The 19,968-nt window shown below is 42.2% G+C and overlaps 1 protein-coding gene across 7 annotated transcripts in view; it reads right to left on the bottom strand.

Moving 5' to 3' along the window:
* SCN8A (sodium voltage-gated channel alpha subunit 8) overlaps positions 1-17,290 on the bottom strand; it is a 197,048-nt gene extending 179,758 nt beyond the window's left edge. For 6 of the 7 annotated variants that reach the window (XM_027542916.1, XM_027542918.1, XM_027542920.1 and 3 more), the window contains exon 1: positions 16,869-16,999. The gene's annotated coding sequence lies outside the window, so the exon portion shown is untranslated. Of the gene's footprint in view, positions 1-16,868; positions 17,000-17,197 lie in introns of those variants that run through there. The other variant, XM_027542915.1, reaches the window with a different exon arrangement.
* Between the last annotated feature and the right edge of the window lie 2,678 nt (positions 17,291-19,968).

Raw genomic sequence — 19,968 nt, 5'->3', positions numbered from 1 at the left:
ACAGCTCATCTTGTGGTGTCATAGCTTTTATACTGTTTATGGAGTTCTTGCGGCAAGAACACAAGAGTGGTTTACCACTACTTCCTCCAGTGTTTTTTGCAGACATAGACAAGCTGACTATGAAATTCAATGGAGAAGCAAAAGAACTATTAATAGCCAAACAATTTTGAAATAAGAAAATAAAGTTGGAAGACTCACACTACATAATTTTAAGCCTTACTGTAAAGTTACATATCTATAATCAGATCAGTGTGGTACTGGTGACAGGACAGATATATATGACAATGAAATAGAATAATCTAGAAAAAGGCCAAAACAAATATTGCCAATTGAGTTTTGACAAGAGTGCAAAGTCAATTCAAGGGGAAAAGGATAGTCTTTTTAATAGTAATGGTGCTAGAACAATCACACATCTATCTGCAAAATAAACATATAAAAATGAACTTTTACCTAAATTTCATATCCAATGAATTATATACATCTACATGTAAAATGCAAAACCATAAAACTCTTAGAGGAGAGCAAAGAACATATTTGCAAGCTTGGATTATATAAAGAATTCCTATTTACATCAAAAACATGACCCATCAAAGAAAGAAACTGACAAATTAAACTTACTTAAAATTTAAGCATTAGCTCGATAAAGGACACTGTAAAGAGAAGAAAAAGAAAAGCTACACACCAAGGCAAAACATGTTCATGTAATTTACTCCATGACTGATATCCAGGATACATGTTTTTTTAAAAAGGCTCTCAAAACTCACAGTAATAAAACAAATAACTCAGTTTAAAACATGGGCAAAAGACCTGAATAAAAGATTCGGTTAAGATATTTAACCAAAGACATATGGATGACAATATATATGTGAAAAATGCTCAAGATCATTAGTTCTTGGGGAAAAGCAAATTGAAACCACAATGAGATACCACTACGTGCCTGTAAAAATTGCCAAAATAAAAAATCTGAGTGCTCAATATCACTAACCATCAAGAGAATGTGACATCAAAACTGCGTAAGAACACACAGCTGGTACGAAGCTGCTGTATAGCACAGGGAACACAGCTTGCTGCTCTGTGATGACCCAGGGGGGTGGGAGGGGACGGGAGGGAGGGAGGTGCGAGAGGAAGGGGCTATGTGTATACTTTTAGCTGACTCACACTGCTGCACAGCAGAAACTAAGACAGGACTGTAAAGCAATTACCTTCCAATGGAATATTAAAGTAAAAAAAAAACCACAGTTAGCAATCACCTCACAGCCGTCAGACAGTGTTATCAAAAAAATAAATAAATAAAAAAAAGGTAACACGCGTTAGAAAGGGTGCAGAGAAACTGGAGCCCCTGGCACACTGTTGGTAGGAATGCAAAACAGTGCAGCTGCTACGGAAGACAGTATGGAAATTCTTCAAAAAATGAAAACTAGACCTACCATACAATCCAGCAATCTCACTTCTGGGTAGTTCTCCAAAAGAATTAAAATCAGGATCTTGAAGAAATATTAGCTATACCATGTTCATTGCAGCACCGTTCAATAGTTACCAAGATAGGGAGGCAACCTAAATGTCCATCTATAGATGAACACACAAAGAAGATGCGGTACACACAGACACAGGAATACTGTTCAGCTTGTTTTAAAAAGAAAGAAATTCTGACATATTCTATAACATGGATGAACCTTGAGGACAACATACTAAGTGTAATAAGCCAGTCATGGAAAGAGAAATACTGCATAATTACACTTACACGAGATATACAAAATCGCCACATTCATAGAATCCAAGTAGAATGATGTTTGCCAGGGCTGGGGTAAGAGGGAAATAGGAAGTTTCTTATCGCTGGACAGAAAGTTTCAATTAAGCAAGATGAATAAGCTCTAGAAATCCACTGTAAAACATTGGACCTATAGTCAATAACAATGTACACTTAAAATTTTGTTAAGAGGAAAGATCTCTGTGGTGTTCTTACCACAATAAAACTAAAAACAAACAAAAATTTTGACAATATCAAGTGCAAATGAAGATATTAATGACAACTCTCATACACTATTGATGGAAAAGCAAAATGGTATAATCACTCTGAAAAAAACGGTTTAGTAGTTTCTTACAAAGGTAAACATATACTTAATTACTCAGCAATTCACCCTTACAGATATCTTTGAATAATGTAAATTCAGATTCATACCAAAACCTATACATTTATAGCAGCAGTATTCATAATCACTTGAAACTGGACATATCTCAAATATCCTTCAACAAATGAATGGATAAACAAACTGATATGTAACCACACAATGGGATACTACTACACACAAAAAAGAACAAACTATTGATAAAGATAACAATATAGATAAATCTCCAAGGTACCATGCTGAGTGAAAGAAGGCAATTTCAAAAGATTCTATTCTATAGCATGATTCTATTTAAATGACATTATAAAAAAGGAAAACCACAGAACAGAGAGCCATTTGGGAGTTGGCAGAGATCACACATTAGAGTTTGACTACAAATGGGCAGCAGAGGGCTTTTTGAGGGGATGGATCTGTTTCGTATCCTGACTGTAGTCCTGGTTACATAAATATATATATGTATTAAAACTCATAGAACTCCAGTCCAAAATTTTTTTCAACTGTCCTCTTGTAAATTTTTAAAACAACAATAAAAAATAACCAAAGCTGTTAAAAGTGTTAAAAAGGAAAAAATATATATCTGCCAAACATAAGCTAGAACTTCAAAAGCGTTTCAAATATTAGTAATATTGAACTTATTCTTGTGAAGGAAGTGGTCCTCTGTTTGGGTACAGTACCCGAATAGGAGTAAATTTCCAAATAGGAAAAGGACCCCGTGTGTCCCAGGGGCACTGCGTCTTGGCCCAAGGCTACAAGCAGATTGCAGGAGTTACGATGCCTCAGTTTCCACCAAAAGAACATCTAATGCTCTCCTGCTTAAAATACAGGCTAGCATCCATACTTCGAACTCTACAGACTAGATTTTTATAACATCTGCAAAAGTCAGCATTCAGTTCTCACAACTCTCACAAGAGTTCTCAACTAGGTTCTGAGATTAAACCATGGAAGGAAAAAACAACTGGTAAACCCTTAACAACTCAACATCTATAAGCAGTGTCTATAAGGAGCTAATGGTTCTGGAAACCTGGCTAGAAAAGTGGCATTGCTTCCTAGGAGGATTCTTTTCTCCTTCAGATTTTGCAATAGATTGCACCAAGTGATAAATGCGTTGCTCTTTAAAAAACCTTTCCCTGAGCACTAGCCTGGGCCTTTAAAGGCAGGTCTGCAGAGCAGAGCCCAAGCAGGACACAGGAGTCACACACCCCTGGGTGATGGTGGCTTACCTCAGCCCTGGGAACCTGGGCAGCCTGCTGAGGAGAGGGAAGTGGAAAATGCCCACCTCCTACAAGCTGCAAGGGACAATACAGACCAGAGACTTCCTAATGGTCAGGAAGGAGCGTGTGGCTAGGAACATAGCACACTAGCCCCAAGGGTCGAGCTGCATATAAGCTTATCAAAATGAAAGATAGAAAACATCTGGATCTAATTAACAACAAGTCTTTGATATCCACTCATGACACAAACGGACTACTTTCTTTGACCCATAAAGCTTTGGAGCAATTTCTAATGCAAAGAATCTACATTAAGATCCCAAAATAAAAAAACTTTTACCCCTTCGGCACTTATGGCTTAAGTTTTCCTGTGTGAGTCAGAGAAAAAAAAATAAAAGCCTTGTGAGGTGAGTGAAGTACTCATCAGATCAGATCAGATCAGTGGCTCAGTCGTGTCCGACTCTTTGCGACCCCATGAATCGCAGCACGCCAGGCCTCCCTGTCCATCACCAGTACTCATAGGCTCATTCTATTTTGTTTCTCCACTCCACTTAATCACTCAATTCATCACTCAATTTGTGCCTTGCACCACTCCCTTTTCTAGAGACAAGGAAGAAGAATATTACAAAAAGGAAAGTGAAAAAATAAAAACCTACCAAAAAAGATGTCCCTTTCATCAGAGGAGATTGGAATGCAAAAGTAGGAAGTCAAGACATACCTGGAGTAACAGGCAAGCTTGGCCTTGGGAGTACAAAACTGAAGTGGGGCAAAGGCTAACAGAATTTTGCAAAGAAAACGCACTGGTCACAGTACACACCCTCTTCCAACAACACAAGAGACAACTCTACACATGGACATCACCAGATGGTCAACACCAAAATCAGATTGGTTATATTCTTTGCAACCAAAGATGGAGAAGCTCTATACAGTCAGCAAAAACAAGACCTGGAGCTGACTGTGGCTCAGGTCATGAACTCCTTATTGCAAAATTCAGACTTAAATTGAAGAAAGTAGGGAAAACCACTAGGCCATTCAGGTAGGACCTAAATCAAATCCTTTACAGTTATACACTAGAAATGACAAATAGATTCAAGGGATTAGATCTGATAGAGTGCCTGAAGAACTATGAACAGAGGTTCATAACATTGTACAGGAGGCAGTGATCAAGACCATCCCCAAGAAAAAGAAATGCAAAAAGGCAAGATGGTTGGCTGAGAAAAGAGAAGCAAAAGGCAAAGGAGAAAAGGAAAGATATACCTGTCCGAAGGCAGTTCCAAAGAATAGCATGGAGAAATAAAAAAGCCTTCCTAAGTGAACAATGCAAAGAAATAGAGGAAAACAATAGAATGGGAAATAGAGATCTCTTCAAGAAAATTAGAGATACCAAAGGAACATTTCATGCAAAGATGGAAAAAATAAAGGACAGAAATGGTATGGAATTAACAGAAGCAGAAGATATTAAGAAGAGGTGGCAACAATACACTGAAGAACTATACAAAAATATATTAATGACCAAGATAACCATAATGGTGTGATCACTCACCTAGAGCCAGACATCCTAGAATGCAAAGTCAACTGGGCCTTAGGAAGCATCACTACGAACAAAGCTAATGGAGGTGATGGAACTACAGCTGAGCTACTTCAAATCCTAAAAGATGATGCTGTGAAAGTGCTGTACTCAATATGCCAGCAAATCTGGAAAGCTCAGCAGTGGCCACAGGACTGGAAAAGGTCAGTTTTCATTCCAATCCCAAAGAAAGGCAATGCCAAAGAATGCTCAAACTACTGCACAACTGCACTCATCTCACACGCTAGCAAAGTAATGCTCAAAATTCTCCAAGCTAGGCTTCAGCAGTACCCGAACTGAGAACTTTCAGATGTTCAAGCTGGATTTAGAAAAGGCAAAGGAATCAGAGATCAAATAGCCAACATTCACTGGATCATATAGAAAGCAAGAGAATTCCAGAAAAACACCTACTTCTGATTCATTGACTATGCAAAAGCCTGTGACTATGTGGATCACAACAAACTGTGGAAAATTCTTCAAGAGCTAGGAATACCAGACTACCTTACCTGCCTCCTGAGAAACCTGTATGCAGGTCAAGAAGCAACAATTAGAACTGGACATGGAACAATGGACTGGTTCCAAATTGGGAAAAGAGTACATCAAGGCTGTATATTGTCAACCTACTTATTTAACTTTTATGCAGAGTACATTATGTGAAATGCTGGACTCGATGAAGCACTAGCTGGAATCAAGATTACAGGGAGAAATATCAACAACCTCAGATATGTAGATGATACCACCCTTATGGCAGAAAGCGAAGAGGAACTAAACAGCCTCTTGATGAAGATGAAAGAGGAGAGTGAAAAAGTGGCTTACAACTCAACATTCAAAAAACAAAGATCATCGCATCCGATCCCATTACTTCATGGCAAATAGATGGGGAAACAATGGAAACAGTGACAGACTTTATTTTCCTGGGCTCCAAAATCACTGCAGATGGTGACTGTAGTCATGAAATTAAAAGACACCTGCTCCTTGGAAGAAGAGCTATGACAAACCTAGACAGCATATTAAAAAGCAGAGACATTACTTTGCCAACAAAGGTCCATACAGTCAAAGCTATGTTTTTCCATTAGTCATGTATGGATATGAGAGTTGGACCATAAAGAAAGCTGAGCACCAAAGAATTGATGCTTTTGAACTGTGGTGTTGGAGAAGACTCTTGAGAGTCCCTGGGATAGCAAGGAGATCCAACCAGTCCATCCTAAAGGAAATAAGTCCTGAATATTCACTGGAAGGACTGATGCTGAAGCTGAAATTCCAATACTTTGGCCACCCGATGCAAAGAACTGACTCACTGGAAAAGACTCTGATGCTGGGAAAGATTGAAGGCAGGAGGAAAGGAGATGACAGAGGATGGGATGGTTGGATGGCATCACCAACTCAATGGACATGAGTTTGAGCAAGGTCCAGGAGATGGGGAAGGACAGGGAAGCCTGGCGTGCTGCAGTCCATGGGGTCACAAAGAGCCAGAAGCAACTGAGCGACTGAACAACAACAACATACACCTACTAAAATATTACTTGTATTAGGACATCAAGATTAATAAAACAGATTGCCATCATTTAGCTAAGTGGTCTTTACGGACTTTCCTCAACCCAAACTATTTTAAGAATGGCTTCCCAAGAGGTTGCTGTTTAACTGCTCTTAACCACTATTACTTTAAGCATTCAAACTAGGAAACAGGTACAAACTTACAATATCATTGCACAGAGAACCTCCTGATGGGATTACTGTAAAGATGCTTTATAGTCGACACACTTTAAACAAAACATGCTCAGTACCACTGTGCTGTGTGGGAAGTCCTTTATGTCCCTAAACAGAGTGCTAAATTCACCAACGTCTTGGACATGAACTCTGCCTGGTCCACTGGTTCCACACAAACCATGGAGATGTCTTGCCAACAGTCTGAGTGCAAACTGCACCAAAAGTTAATTGAATTTGCAAGAACTCAGTAACTTTGGAGGGGAGAAGGAAAATTAAATGAAAAAATTCAACCAATTAAATTGCTTTTCTCTGCTGTCTGTTATTTTGCATGTGTGTGTTCTGATGTTCTGATCATCCTTTATTTTTTCTTATTCAAAGATCTTTACCTACTGCAAAATGCTAGAAGCTCACATCCTTGAGCTCACCCTTCACTCTGAACTGTCACTGTGTACTGAAGTGACACAGCAGGGCCCACTCACCACTGTCTGTGCCCTAGCTACACCAGGGAGGTTTACGCAAGTCAAGTCTGACATTTTGTATGGACAGTCCAAGATCAATACCAGAAATGACAAGCAACATTACTGGCTCATAAAGCCTAACATTTTCCCCCTGCTTTCACCTATTTAAATCCTCTCAGTTGCTACCTTTAATTCAGCCTGCAATTTCACTTACTTACTACTATGGCTTCCAAAAAGCACAGAGAATATAAGCAAATGATCAAAGAGAGAAAGTCACTGAGTTTCAGTAAGGACAAAACAGTCCTTATGAAAACAAAACAGTCCTATGAAAAGGCACATCATTCTTGTTTCTTTATACACTAAACCAAAGGTTAGCTGAGAGTGTCAAGGAAAAAGTTGAGAGAATCAAGGGAGCTAAGTGTCTATATACGGACAGAATGAAAGACCACAAAATAAGTAAAGGATAGAAACCCACAAAGATTAAGTAATCTTTATCAGTGAGAGAACACACAGAATAAAAAAGTTGCAAGACTTAGATTTTCCTTAAAGAAAGCATGAGAAGCTCAGGGGAAAAACCCTCTGCAGAGAAAAGATAAAAAGTTAGCAATCAGTAGCCTGCTAACCAAGATGCTCTGGACTAGACTGCCAACGTATATTACAGAACTTATTTCCTCAGATTTTCTAAAGAGAAGATTCTCTGTCTCTCAACTTTAGAAGAGCAAAATAATCTTTTAACTCCTCCTCCTTCCTTCCCCTCAAGTAAAGTTATTTACCAAGTTCTACTGGGCTTTCTTAGAGACTACTTCTTACATTAAAAAATGTTGCTTAAACACACACATCCATGTGACACACATGTAAAAATTATATTCATGTTCTTTCCTTGTCGTCTTCACCACTACTATCCAGGTCCAAGGCTTTGTCACCACACAACTCGGCCAAATCAAACAGCCAATTAACTGGAAGTCCATTCCTGTTCTAGTTCACCCTACTATACATTCGCTGCTGCCCAATCCTCCTAAAATATTATAAACTTTGATGACGTATCATTCTGTATGCCTTAGAACAACAACCACCTTCTATGTTCTCCATTGTCTCCAAGGATAACTGCAACGTTGACAAATTCATAATGTTTAGCTAACTCTCCCCCATCTTTGCAGGCTTATCTGCCACTGGGGTATCCTACCCTAGTCCTACTGATTTGTTCTTGGTGAAATTTCTATTCTAATTTGAATATACTTCTAATTATACTCTAATTATATTCAAATCCCCAAATTTATAACCCAGAATGGAAGAGATACCTTCAACAGTGCCTTTTGAGAAAATGTGTTTATATTAAATGACTTAATATCCTTTAAAAAAAAAAAAAAAAGGAAATTTAAAAAAAGTACATTTAAGAATGTCACTAAATTTTTTTGCTAAGGGGGGATTAATTGATCTAAAATGACCTAGACTGAGAATTCAAATCCTCAAACTATTTTAACAGTCTTCCTCAAAAGACAATGGATATAATTGTGTGGGGGACAAGGAAGAGAAAGTGTTTACAAGCATATCATGTAGAAAGGATACAAAGAAACTGGTAACAGTAGTTATCTTTACAGAATGCACACGGAGTGAAGGTGACAGGATAAGAAGACTTAACTTTGAAGCTTCTGACTTTTTAAACCCTTTGCCTCTGTTAACTATTCAAACAAATAAATGTTAAAGATGAATTTTATGTATAGAATGGAGAGATACCTGCAACAGTGCCTTTTGAGAAAACGTTTTTATAGTAAGTGACTTAAAATCCTTTTTTTTTTTTAAAAAAAAAGTTAATTAAAAACACATTTAAGAATATTACCATTTTTTGTTTGTTTGTTTTATTACAAAGCAAGAAAGTATTCTCCATCTTTTCCAAAGCAGAGATCAGGAAAAGTAAGCAATCTGCAGCAAAGTTCTAGCAGAGGAAGGGGTAAAATAACATTTAAAACACAAAACATCCTCCTAAAGGTCTGTGCTAGATCCAGAAGTTCAGGATCACTCTAGCTCAGGGAATAGAACAGAGACATGTACCCAAAGGAGTCTGCAGAGGAGAGAGAACTCTCCCCAAGTTCATATCCAAATTCCCTTGTCCCTTTTCACTGCAGTCATTCTTTTTTTTTTAATTGAAGGATACTTGCTTTACAGAATTTTGTTGCTTTCTGTCAAACGTCAACATGAATCAGCCATAGATGTACATATACTGCAGTCATTCTTTTCACTTTCTCTCACTCTCCACTTTGACAATTTCTCACACTCCCAATGATTACTTCCTTATCACAGTATAAATCTATTTTAAATGCTTTATTTTCTTCAAGGTATCATTCCTAGAAACAAGACATTTCTCCTTTTAATTTTCACCAAAATCTCTGGCTATCCAATTGGGAATTCTGTGGCAAATGAGATTTTTGGGTATTCTGACCTCCAAGAAAGCGCTATCAGTCTTTTTGAAACCCGCTCAATCCTTCTCTGCAATTTAATAATAATGCATCAATTTGCTTTCAGTTAAAAGCATTTTTATTCAGCTGCTTGCTAAAACAAAAAGATACTAGTGAATGTGAAGCAAAAGCCTGCTGCATTTATCCTTAGTTGAAGAAAAATTCCTTGTGAAATAAGAAACTAACCATGTAATAAATTAAAACCTATTTATTTACAGGGCTGTCACTCAGTAAAATGAAGGAAAAATGCCATTTCATACTGGCTTCTGGTGAACATTAAACTTTTGGAGGCTCAGCTTTCAACTGTCTGTACTTTAAGATAAGGAGAGAGTAAGAATAGATGAAAAATGAGCTACTTTTTTTAATTGATTTCTTTATCAATCACTATCTAAAAATTTACAGTAACATTTTAATTTTGACCTTTTCTCCTTTTCCAAGTTCACTCTGACGGAAATGCTAATAATCAGTTAAATACTCAAAATGTAGAAAAAGGGAGGAAAATAAATGGCACGTATAATTTATAGCCTAGATAACCCATCCCTGGATAAATAAGCATTCACTGTATTTCTCTGATGTTCTTACTCCCAGGAACTCAAAAGATTTTACAGCATAAAAAATCACACTAATCAACTGAACATGAAAGGAGCAGGATAATGAAGGAACTTCAGTGCTTTCCATTTCCAGATCCTGGAACAAGCCCGGTGAACACAGGAAGCCTCTCACCACCACCAAGAGTGAATATAAAACCTCTCCAGACAACATTTTAGTTATCCTAACCCAATCAACTCCTTCCAGGATCAAGAGCGCTTCAGTTCCGAACTAAGAGCACATCTCAGACCCTCAGAGTCGCCACTTTTCTTCTGTTCTGCTCTGCTCAGTACGACACATCTGCATATACCTAAGGGATCAGAACTGTTATCTGCTTTCACCTTTGTTCTTTTAGACTAAGAGCCTCCCAGAACTTTTTCTACTTCAACTAGGTTACCCTCACCCACCAGGAGCAATTTTTCTCTGACTCCGACACCAATTTCAGCCTTGCATAAGCAAAAAAAAAGTCCAGGTGATGGTGGCCGTAATTCCCCTATGGCCCTGGTTATAACTTATGTTGGCAATGTGGGAGCATTTGTGAGGAGCCAAACATGTGTTTATGTGCAAGAGAAATTAAGAAAGACAAGCAAACCCCAAGACATGACGACTTCTTAAAAAAAGTAGCTAGGATAGCTGCAGAAACAAAACAAGCACGTTACTTCCATGCCTCCTCTTTTTATCTATACTCTATTTATTGATAAGATACATCTTCTGCTCATTTTCCCTCATCCTTCCTGCTTCCAGAATGCTCTCCTTCAAAGGTACTCTGGCCTTCCCTCTGCCTATCCCAGAATCTTTCATTATGCCCACTCACTAAGATATGTTTAGCTACCTAGGATAATGATAATTTCCTAAAATAAAGCCAAAATTGTTCACATCACTTGGTTATATGAATATCAGAATATAACACCATTTAATACAAAAAAAAATCTTTTAAGCATGAATTAACCAACCTGGGTCCCTGTCTCCACTCCATCATTTAATGGTCCCATAGCCCTGGACAACTCAAGCTAGGATACTTAATTTCCTCAGATTGAAAATGGGTAGAATAATATCTGTCTTACCTAACTCAATCAACTCATCAAAAGATTTTTAAAGTTTTTATAAACATAAGAGTAATAATTAGGTAGATGGTCAGCCATGAGACCTAAATGTAAGACACTCATTCAAAGAAAGCCGTTAGAAGACTATATAATTGAGGACTTCCCTGGTGGTCCAGTGGTTAAGACTCCACACTCCCAATGCAGGGTCATGGGTTTGATCCCTGGCCGGGGAATTAAGAGCCCACATGCTGCACTCCCCACCCACCCCCTCCCCACAAAAAAGACTATACAATGGGAAAATCTAAAAGAGTGCTAAAGACAAAAGCAGCTCCAAACCCGCATAATCACTTAGCACAGTTAAGACATCCAACTCGAGAATACAGGGGAGCCTCAGCCTTTGAGTCCATTCCACCTTCAGATCTCAAGCCATGGCTAAAACCAGCTCAGCTGCCTGCCAACTGGTGAGGGCCAGAGCATTCCTGTTTGGTAAAAAGTCCTATTCTAGAATAGTTTGGGAATGAACGCAGAAAGAATTGCTTTAGTAACTGCGGTTGCATGGCGGAGGGGTTGGGCGGGGGGGGAGTGGCGGTCAGCACTGCAACTGTACAGTAAAACTTTTCTCCTTTTACATTAGCAATGTCCATCCAAAGTCAGGATACCTCTCGACTCTATCCTCTGCCAGACTGAAGATAAAGCAACTGTCTGCTTTTCAGACTACTGAAATTTAATATAGTACACATATACTATATCAAATACACATATAAATACACACTAAGCTGCTAAATCCCGAGAGGAAAAGGAGCTAATATACACTGAGCTCTATGTGTCAGAAACCATAAGGAAACAGAGATTTCATTTAATCCCCACAAACACCATGCCACGTAGGTATTATTATTCCTATTTTTACAGATGAGAACACCAAAGCTCAGATTGATTAAATAACCTATCCAAGGTGACAAAGCTAGTAAGTAGAAGAGCGGAGACTTGAACTTTAGTGTTGCCTATCCCCAAAGCCCACACTGCTTCTGACTTTTTCCTCTTGATGGTGTAACCAGGACAGCCTTCTTGGGTCTTCATTTCACCCTAATTCCTGATACGTCCTTAACTGCAAGTCCTGGTTGTGTATCCATAACTTCACAAAGGGACAAAGAAAATTTTTTCAAATTTCTTCTTTGCCTTTTCTTTACACACATTTACTTCATGTTTCTGCACAAAATTATTCTTTTTAGGTTGAATCACCGGGCTAGATCTAATATGCTACCATTCAATATTTCAGCAATTAATATACATGGAGGGTGAAAGTTCTGTTCCCTTCTTTTAACACTTTAATAGTCACAGTTTTTGAGCATGTTATCATTTTCTAAGCTGGTTCTTGCCATTTAAAGAGTGTTAGTGCTTAGTACAAGGCTTCACACACAGTAGGTGCAGAGGGAGAATATTTATTGAGTCCCTGATTGAGAGAAGTTTTTTTATTCTTCTAGTTAACTGGCTACATTTGAGCCCAATTCTAAGAATGAATTCTTTTACATTAAAGATAATTTCTTGAAATTTAAAAAAAATGATTCCAAAAAAAAGGAAACTGAAATCTAACAGTCTAGCAGTTACATCTCTAAATGACTAGTAGACTGTTTACTTAAGAGTTTAAAAGGCTTGGTTTTAAAATACTTATTTTTATTATTCTGAATAACTTTTGCAAATGCTTCTTTCCCTCTTCACAGAAAAACAAAACAAAACTGAAATAACCATAAAACAACTGTTTCACTAACGATGACTTTTTCCCCCATTTTGCACATTGTAATAAGTATACTTTATTTTTATAATTACGGAAACTCATCTCTGAATAAACTGGCTTTTTTTTTTTTTTTTTTTTTGCCAATTGCAGGAACCACCTACAGCCCAGAGCACTCTATTCAGACATTACTGTTTATGCAGTTAGACATTGCTTGAGCTATCCAAGTTTCCCTGTGCCTGGTCCCAGGTCACTCTATGTAGAGTTGTCCCCAGGCTGCCAGGAGCTGGGACACTGCTAGGAGAAGGCAAGACCCAGAGTGGAAAGAATGGTACCCCTGAGGAGCTGCAGAGGAGGCAGTGGGCTTTAAGAGAGCCCTTAAGGTGAGCAGAGAGGTCAGGAGTGTAGGCTTAAACCAGGGCCCAGGGGCAACATTCCCTGAGACAAGTCAAGCCCCAGTCCTCTCTGAGGTTTCCAGAACAAAGGCTAGGTGTGGAGAGAGCAGGTGGTGTTACCTCCAGGCGCTGCTGAAGCTAGGGGAGCATGGCAGAGAGGCTTGCATGATGGGCACATAATCTGTGGCAACTGGGCCTTCCCACGACACTGGGCGATGAGTATCTGTTATGGGGGAACCTTGCACCATGGCTGGGCTGGAGCACCCAGCACTCGGCCTGGGGGCCATGGGTCTGCTGGGGTGAGCCAGCTGCTGCCCACACCCTACTTTAAGCAACTGCTGAATAAACTGCATTTTTAACACTTTCTAAACAGTGTGGTTTTATTTTCCTTCGCAGATATAATCTATAGGAATTAAGTATTCATTAGTTCATGCATGTGGCTCTAGAACAACTTGTTATATACTATCAGCCCATTAAAGATAATTATTTTTGCTTCCATTCAAGAATGTTTTCCTTTCTTTGGGTGGATATGTCTCTATCTCTGTATTCTTTTCAAGCAGGTGCAGGTTTCTTGTATAATCCCTATAGAACACTGAATGTCAGTCTTTTCTTAGTAAGAAGCACAAGAATGACATCTGCCCCTGATCATACCCAATTTATATGTCTTTTAACTTTATGTTACTTTTTCAATGACACAGAAGTGCTTCAGTCACAGTGGAACCCCAGTGGAATGAGCTGCTTTATGAGAAGTCTCATATAAGGGGATCCCTGTGCTAGGTGGGAGATCCATACAGGCTGAATTTTATGGCCGTCTTCACTATTTTAGGATTTTAAAATATTTTTTTGACAAATTACTTTGGCGAAACAATGAACTACATACCAGCCTCTGCTGTGTCAAGTCCTTTTCCCAGCTCACTGTTCAAACCAACCCAAATAAGATGCCCTTCTGATCCAGCTTAACTTAGCAAGCCAGGTGATTAGTTTGGGAGACCAAAATCTCATAACATTAATAGTTTCTTGCTATTTGAAATTATCAAAATGTGCTGAAATAATGCAGTCAGCAAAATGTCACTGTGTGACTTACATATGGATCTGTTGCAGCCTGCAAAAACACTGTCTCCATGAGGGACAGCCAAAATGAAGAGTTATGTGGGAGTAATAAAATATGATAACTAGGTCTGCAACTTCAAGTATGAACCAAGCTGCGCATGCACACATCTACAGGAGAGCCTGCTGATTTAAAAGCAAGAAAAACCCAAACCCTGTCCAGCATGTATGCACTCCACTAGCAGGCCTGCCAGGGAACTGTCCTTTCAGCACCACAGCAAGAAACCCTGGCGTAAACCTCCATACAGGCAACCAAAGCTGGGCAAGCTGGGCCCTGAGAAACGTTTGTTACAGACCCTGCAAAGAAAGCAACAACCAATTGTATCGTTGTTTATTTTTAAGTATACTATCTGCCATTTCATAATCCTTTATTAATTTAAAATAAAATCCTTCCATATTTTGATAAAACTTGACAAAACCCCAAAAGAAAACTGAAGATGTATTAAGTCAGCCTTTCAGACTGAACCCAGAAGACCAGTAACTGGCCTGCACTCTCAAGAACTGCGCTGCAGTACCCACCAGCAGCACTAATAAGAACCACAACACATTTACACATATCCTGTATCAGATGTCCACAGAACACATAACATGCTTAGAGCCCTCTCCAGGGACAGCCTCAATTTCTAGGACAGACAATGTTCGCTGAGTGCCAAGCCATCACTACCACCCCCCTTCCAAGCAATCAAATTCTCTTTCAGGGAGAACTGAAGGCCTTGTGTGTCATGAGCTCCAAAGAAAAAATGCTGCAGTATTTCAAGAACCAGGTTAAAGGCAATGTATTACAAAGCTTTCAGCATTTTAAGTCTGATTCCCCCAAGATTTCTACCAGGATGGTACTGGATGGTAATGTCACCCAGCCATTTGCATTACACATCAAAAATAAAAATTTTTTTCTTAAGAAAAAAAAAAAGTCCCCCAACCACCATTATCTTCTAATGCACGTGGAGAAAAGAGAAGTACAGAAAGACTGTGAAACAGGGAAAACCTACCACACCCGAAATCTCCCTTGGAAAACTAAAACACCCCCAGCCTTAGCACACCCCTACCTCTCTGAAGGCTCTCCAGGTTCAAACTTGAGAAACAGTTACAAAAAGTGCCTTCCCCGTTGGCTCCCAGAGCCCTCACCTACACTTCCTGCCTCCATCCCGACTTCTCTGGTGCCCACTGTGCATGCATTAAAAGCAATTTTCCCTGTTTGGTAGCTCTCGCTCCATGTTAATTATTTCTCCCTCCCCCTGAATTAGCCAGATGCAATGCAAAGTTTCTTCTCCAACTCTCCCCCCCCCACCCCAAACAGACGACATCCTTTTATTATGGATACTGATACTGAACCTTGGAGTCTCCGGATGTAAAATGTATTCCCCCATGTTTCAAAAACTGCAGTGTAAGTGAGGAAGAGGGCACAGGGTGGGGTACCTGGAAGGAATGCCTGGTTTGAAAAATCATATTTATCAGACTGAAAAATGATTCCTACTCCATACCACTTCGAAACTGGGACCCTTGAAGGGGTCTGAAAGCCCTGGCTAAGCCCCCCGAAAGTTAACTGCCAAGTCTCCACTGGTGGTTGCTGCTGGCACAGAGAGGATGGAGCTGAGCTCTCAGGAAAAATGCAGAGGCTTTGCAGTCCCCCGAGTACCAAGAGAGAACTACAGAGCTGGGGTCCAAGCCCGTGCAGCTGGGCAGGCCTGTAAGCCGAAAGCTAGCAGAAGCCCAGGGTGCTCGCTGCCGGTGGCACGGTGGGGGAGGGCAAGAGAGAGGAGGAGAGGAGCAGGCTCTGCATCGGGTGGCGTAGGGGTGGGGGTGGGGGAAGGGGATATTCTCAAAGTGATGTACTCCCTAATGCAGGAATCCTAGCCTGCCGAGGAAGGTCCCGGGGGCCCCCAACACAGCCCCAGAGCACCCTGTCGGAAGGGGGACGGACGCATCCGAGTAAAGGACAGGGGAGTCCCGGCTACCCTAAGAACCCACGAGCCCCTGGCTTCTGCAGTTGGTAACAATCTGGAGCTGGATGGGGGAGAAGGATGCAGTAAGACATGGGGGAGGGGGTAGAGCTAAGGAGCTGCTCTGGAAGATCCGGACAGCGCTGCCCTTCCAGTGCAACCGGGCAAGGGGCCCCGACTCTGCCCTGGCTCTGGGATACAGGAAGGAGGGGGTGCTGCACCACGGAAGGGGCGCCGAGGGCAGCCAGAGTCCCCCTGTGCAGCCAAGAGCGGAGGAGAGAGAGGGTGTATGGGGGTGGGGGGCAATGGTCCTCAGTTCTCCTCAGGGATCCCCAATAAAGACATTAGAAGGAAGCAAGACTTCCAAGCACCTGTACAAAACCGGGAGGGCAGAAACCCCGCTCCATGGCCCCTAGAGCCCCGCCGCGCACTCTGCGGCAAAGCCCCTGGCTGGAGATGGGCGAGCCCCGCTCCAGGGTCCCGAGGCGAGAAAGGGAACCCGGTAGACGAGGAGCGGCGCCGGGGCAGGGGCTCTGGGGCGACTTACGGCAGCGGCGGCGAGGGAGGCAGCGGCGGCCCTAGCGCGGGGCCCGGGAGGCGCGGCCGGACTGCAGAGGCGCCGAGGATGCGGCGGGCGGGACTGCGGTGGGCGCCATCTTGGAGCGCTCCCCGCGCCCGCCCCCCGCGCCGCCCGAGTCCTTGCATAATTGATGACTCGCGCCCGCCGCGCGCCGCCGCGCGCGCCCCCGCCGCCGGGCCCCCCGCCCACCCCGCCCCCTCGTCGACCCCCGGCGCGCGCCCCCCGCCCGTCCCCGGCCCCCGCCCGCGCACGCCTCCCCCGCCCGCCCTCCTGCCTGCGTCCCGAGGCCCACCTACCCCTGCAGGGCGCGCCCGTTCGCTCGCGGCGCTCCGCGCCGTTCGCCGGTCCGCTCGCTGGCTGTCAGGCCGGCGTCCCCGCGCCGCCCGGACCGGATCCGGGGCGAGGGAGCAGGGCGCCGGTAGGGGGCGCCGCGCCGGAGCGCCTCGCAAGCGTCCCCGGGCCCGCCTCCCCGACGCCCCCACCAAGCCGCGCGGGAGGGGCAGCCGGGCAGAGCGCCGGGACGCGGCCGCCTAACACGCTGGCGGGCTGTCAGCCAGCACGCGGGCGTTGAAACCCGAAAGGTGCTATGTGGACTCGAGGGCCCCGTGATCCTTGTAAATGCCAAGTCTTACCTTTTTCCTGAACGGCAGTCGCAGAAGAAATGTCCAGCAATATTGCAGTGCTCAGTTTTTGGAATTTCTGACATCTGTAAACACGAGGAACTCAATTTATCCGATCTTTGGCCATCGGAGGAAAAAAAAAATCGCAGAAGTCTATCAACAGCAGTTGGAGCCTTGTGGTTCAGTGGACAGGGAGCCCTGGTAGGAGGAGGGAGACATCCCTTACCCCAGACCTGAAACTAAGTCACCTTAATCTTTTTGAACCTCAGTTTGTCCATCTGTAAAGTAGGCACAATCATTTGAATTGCTTACTCCACACTCTCTTCAGTTCAGTTCAGTTCAGTTGCTCAGTCGTGTCCGACTCTTAGCGACCCCATGAATTGCAGCACGCCAGGCCTCCCTGTCCATCACCAACTCCTGGAGTTCACTCAACCTCACGTCCATCGAGTCAGTGAGGTCATTCAGCCATCTCATCCTCTGTCGTCCCTTTCTCCTCCTGCCCCCAATCCCTCCCGGCATCAGAGTCTTTTCCAATGAGTAGTTATTAACCAATTAGTTCCCAAGATACCTGGGACTTCCCTGGTGACTCAGATGGTACAGCGTCTGCCTGCAATGCTGGAGACCCAGGTTCGATCTCTGGGTCAGGAAAAGCCCCTGGAAAAGGAAATGGCAAACCACCCGAGTACTCCAGCCTGGGAAATCCCATGGACAGAGGAGCCTGGTAGGCCACAGTTCATGGGGTTGCAAAGAGTCAGACACGACTGAGCGACTACTTTACTTTAAGCACCTTATAAACAACATAAATTTATTTCTCACAGTTCTGGAAGCTGGACTCTGAGTTAAGGGTGCCAATATTATAAGGTGAGAGCCTTCTTCCAGGTTGCAGACTTCTCACTGTATATTCAGATGGTGGAAGGGGCTAGAGAGCTCTATGGAATCTCTTTTGTAAAAGTATTAATCCCAGACATGAGGGCTCCACTCTCATGACCTAATCACTTCTCAAAGGTCCCACCTTATAACAATATTACATTGGGCAATAAGTTTTGGCTGTGAATTTTGAAAAGACACAAACATTCAGAACATAGCAACTGCTATTTAGATCAAGGTTCTAATACTTAAAGGTGCTGATACCTCAATTCAGCAATACATTCAAGGAACTATAAACAAGCAAGATTTTTTTAAAGAATGTGTCCCCCTTTTGGAGAAGGCAATAGCACCCCACTCCAGTACTCTTGCCTAGAAAATCCCATGGACAGAGGAGCCTGGTAGGCTGCAGTCCATGGGGTCGCTAAGAGTCGGACACGACTTAGCGAATTCACTTTCACTTTTCACTTTCATGCATTGGAGAAGGAAATAGCAACCCACTCCAGTGTTCTTGCCTGGAGAATCCTAGGGACGGCGGAGCCTGATGGGCTGCCGTCTATGGGGTCGCACAGAGTCGGACACTACTGAAGCGACTTAGCATCCCCCTTTTGCCTCACTCTGTGCTAAGTTGCTTCAGTCATGTCTGGCTTTTTGCAACCCCATGGACTGTAGACCACCGGGCTCCTCTGCCCATGGGATTCCCCAGGCAAGAACATTGGGTGGGTTGCCATGCCCTCCTCCAGCGGATGTTCACAATCCGGAGATCAAACCTGGGTTTGATCAAACCACCCAGGGTGGTGTGGTTTCTAAGTCATCTCTGACTCTTGAATCAGAGGTGATCAAATAGTCTCTCAAGACTGGATGTGAAAAAATGATGTAGTTTGAAGGCCAAATATCTTGTTAAAGAAAATTATGGTGATGACCTTTACGATAATCTATTCAATAATATATAATCACAGCTATAGTACAAATCCTTCTCTAATGTGACAACACACTTTCTTAGGAGGATCTAGATAATGAAAGTGTGGACTCTTAGCACTTTATTGTGCCTCTCATAGATATTTCTTTCTACTGCAAGTTCACAGTTAAGAGTGAGAGTGTGGTCAGGCTGCCACTTACTAACTGGGTAGCCTTGGACGTGAACAACTCTGAGCTTCAGTGTCATCTGTAAAAGGGTACAATCATAGCACCAGCCTGTAGGTTTGTTGTGATAATTAAAGAGGAGATCGCATTTTACACACTTAAAACACTTACCTGGCACACATAGTGTGCCCACTGTATACATTTTAAAATAGCTTTTAAAATAGCTTTATGGAAGCATATTTGATATAGAATAAACTATGCATGTCTAGAGTGAACAGTTTTGATATATGTATACATGGAACTATCAACAATCATCAAGGTAATGAACATACCCATCCCCTCCAAAAGTTTCCCCAGGCCTCTGTGTAATCCCTCCATACATCACTCTCCTACACTCACTCCCTCTCCAGGCAACCACAGTCTTCTATTACTGTATATTAGTTTGCATTTTCCAGAATTTTAAACAAATGGGATTGTATGTACTTTCTTTGTATGGTTTC

The sequence above is a fragment of the Bos indicus x Bos taurus genome, chromosome 5 (assembly GCF_003369695.1).
Source record: "Bos indicus x Bos taurus breed Angus x Brahman F1 hybrid chromosome 5, Bos_hybrid_MaternalHap_v2.0, whole genome shotgun sequence".
Taxonomy (NCBI): Eukaryota; Metazoa; Chordata; class Mammalia; order Artiodactyla; family Bovidae; genus Bos; species Bos indicus x Bos taurus.
The sequence above is the reverse complement of the archived record's forward strand: the minus strand, read 5'-3'. Positions and strand labels throughout refer to the sequence as shown.